The sequence below is a fragment of the Rutidosis leptorrhynchoides genome, chromosome 1 (assembly GCF_046630445.1).
Source record: "Rutidosis leptorrhynchoides isolate AG116_Rl617_1_P2 chromosome 1, CSIRO_AGI_Rlap_v1, whole genome shotgun sequence".
NCBI lineage: Eukaryota > Viridiplantae > Streptophyta > Magnoliopsida > Asterales > Asteraceae > Rutidosis > Rutidosis leptorrhynchoides.
This window is the reverse complement of record NC_092333.1, coordinates 20,614,229-20,617,614: the sequence shown is the minus strand read 5'-3', so window position 1 is coordinate 20,617,614 and position 3,386 is coordinate 20,614,229.

Genomic DNA, 3,386 nt, shown 5'->3' with positions numbered 1-3,386 from the left:
TATATATATTAAAACATATAATGTAACGACCCGACTTTTTCGACTTGCTTTTGTGCTTTGTGTTTTCACGAAACTGCATATTTGTGCGTACCGAGCTATATTATACTTTGGGAAATCCCTACATGTTGACTACTTTCATTTATATGTTAAAGCGTATCATTAAGTACGTAGGATACTTAACTTAACCCTCGGAAGCCTTTATGACCGTTAGTGTCACTTGACCTTTTTTTAACGAACTGCGTACTGCGTACACGTTTAACTTTTGTCGTAATCGGAATATTATAACTACGAAATACTAACTGTTATTTTATAATAATAATTACTTGGGTTTTTGGATGCCTAGTTACGCTTAGTAATTTACTAGAGCACACTAGTTAGTCTTGTTGGACTTTCTACCTTGTTGGACCTTAGCCCACCCTACACTAGCTAGTGGACTATTTAATTAGCCCAATTATAAATAACTAGTAACCCATTAATAAGTAAGACAAATGCCCATTTATTAGAGGGAACATGCTAGCATTTTTGTCAAGTATTATCCTTAATTTTGCATGAGATCCTAACACAAGCACCAACTTTAGACAACCATTAACCAAAAAGCAAAAAGGTATCCCCCTTGTCCCCCTTGGAAGCCCACGGCCTAACCACCACCACCCTCACCTCATCTCCTATAAATACTAAGCCATTTCCTCACCATTCACACTTGATTTCCATTCACAATTTACACACACTTGTTCATTTATTTTCTCTCTAGTCTAAAGCTTGTAAGTATTTTGAATTTCTTTTCTTCTTCTCCTTCTCATCATCACGAGTTCATCATCATCATTAGAAGATCAAGCTTTTTAGCTTTTTATCTTGATTACATATTGTAGATTCAAACATGGATTTGAATCCTTCAAGAACATGGAAGATTCAAGCTTTCTAGCTTTGAATCTTCACCTACTTTGTAGATCTAAATCTTTTAGCTTTAATCTGGTTATTTTATTATAAAGATTCAAACTTGTGTTTGTAATCTTCATGTATCTTAAAGATCCAAGCTTTATGCTTTAAGATCTTCAAGAACACTAAAGATCCAAGCTTTTTAGCTTAGGGTCTCATTATTATGTTAAAGATCTTAGCTTTTTAGCTTATGGTCTCATTACTTTCATTATTTTGTTAAAGATCTTAGCTTTATAGCTTATGGTCTCATTAATCTTGTAAAGATTCGAGCTTTCTAGCTTTGTAATCTTATAACTTGTGTGAAAAGGATCCAAGCTCTCTAGCTTAGGGTTCCATCACTTTATTTGATTTAGATTATGTTCATATTTGTTTGATTGAAGTAAAGTTTGTAGCATTAGTTGTAAATAGAACTTGTATTTGTGTTAAGACTAAGGATATGATGTAACCTTGCTTCATCATCCATCTAAGACTCTTAAATGAGTTGTGTTCTTACTTGGTCTTAACATATTGTGTTTTGATGGTTGAATCTTGATCAAGGTGATGCTAACCCATTAATGAGTTGTACACTTGAAGCTACAAGCATCAAGGATGAGAACCGTGATGAGCATCAAGCACCAAGAACCCCACCGGAGCACTTGTTTACTGTTTTTCGGGATCTGATCAGATTCCTGGACTTCTGGAAAATTTATTTTCAGTTAGTTCGTTTCGAGTAGATGACTTTTCGTTTAGGCCTCGACTTAATCCTACATACGGTTTAGGATTTATAGCCCTAAGTCACTACGCCGTTGTAACGTTGTGCTGAAATTTCTGACCTACTCGCACTTAAACCGTCGCCACGGTCAAACGAAGACGAGTTAGGTTCTGAAAATTGGGCAACAGTTAGAGGACTCATATATGGAGCTATAGCCACTGACTACGCGTCTTTTAATTTTCTATAGAGGTCGTAGAAGCTGATCGAAGTCAGCCTATTATTTCGATCTCTATTCTTGTCAAACTTACTTAGCTTTTATGATGATGAATGATGATGATGATGATGACACTTAAACTTAATTTATTCACTTTTAAACTTATTGGGACAACATACTAACCTAGTGACCTTTGACTTAGGTTGACAACCTTTCGGACCGACTTACTACCCGCATACGTTTCATATCGACTTTTACTGCTTATTCACTGTGAGTTATAGCTTCCCTTTTTACTTATACTATTTTTGGGACTGAGAATACATGCGCTTTTTACGTTTTACTTACTTGACACGAGTACTTAAACTTTACATATGTGTGGGTTATATAAGGGCATAAACATTCCCCTTAGCACGGTAATGTTTAATCATTGGTTTTGAACCGGTGAACTCGAATATTAGATATGGATCCATAGGGTTTGACATCCCCGCTCGGGCTAGTCGCGCTAGCATTTAACGGGTGTTTGATACTTCGAGGACATACGCACTCGCCAAGTGTACTTTTAGGGGGTATTACTATTACGTTAAGTTAGTTACCGGGTGCCCACGGATAAGCATATACTTTTCATACTGTTTTGAATACGATAACTCGTGGTCTACATTACTTTACTGATTACAAACTATAGCTCACCAACATTCATGTTGACTTTTAAGCGTGTATTTCTCAGGTGCTTAGACGATGTTGCTTCCACTGTTAGACTTGCTATCTTGGTGTTTTAGACTTGCTGTTATGGACCTGCTGTGTTAGATTTCCGCTGCATTACTTAGAGATGTCTCAATCATGGAACTTTTATCTTGCATTCGTAACTTATGTTATTTTCAAATAATGACTTTGTAACGACCTTTGTATCACGTTATCTTTTGTAAACGCTATCTTTTTATGAATGCAAACTGGTTTTCAAATAGCATGTAGTACTTGACCGTGTAAAGATCCTGTTGTTGACGAATCGTACACGATGGTTTTGTACGGGGCGTCACATTTGGTATCCGAGCATCGGTTGTAGGGAATTAGGTTGCATTAGTGAGTCTTGACCAAGCCGTGTAGGATTCACTAATAGGACTAATCTACAACTTTCTTGTTTAACTGTTTCTGCGAAACTTACTGCATGCTACTTCTTACTTTTACTACTATGTGTACTTGTTGTATACTACTGCATGCTACTATCTGCTTTCGATTGCATGATACTTTTGTAGGATGTTGTTAATATTGTCATGATATGTACTGCTAGGATGCTGTAGTGCCTAATTACGTGCTTGCTATATGTCTTACTGACATGGAAAAAGTTATTTTTCCTTGTTCAGATGTCAGACATGCTGCCCACTGTAGTGACCCGAACTTTTCCATGTTTATATATATTAATTGAGATTGATATTTACATGATTAAATCTTTCCAACGTGTTAAGCAATCAAACTTGTTAAGACTTGATTAAATGAAATAAGTTTCATATAGACAATTGATCACCCATGTTGACCGGCGATTCACGAACG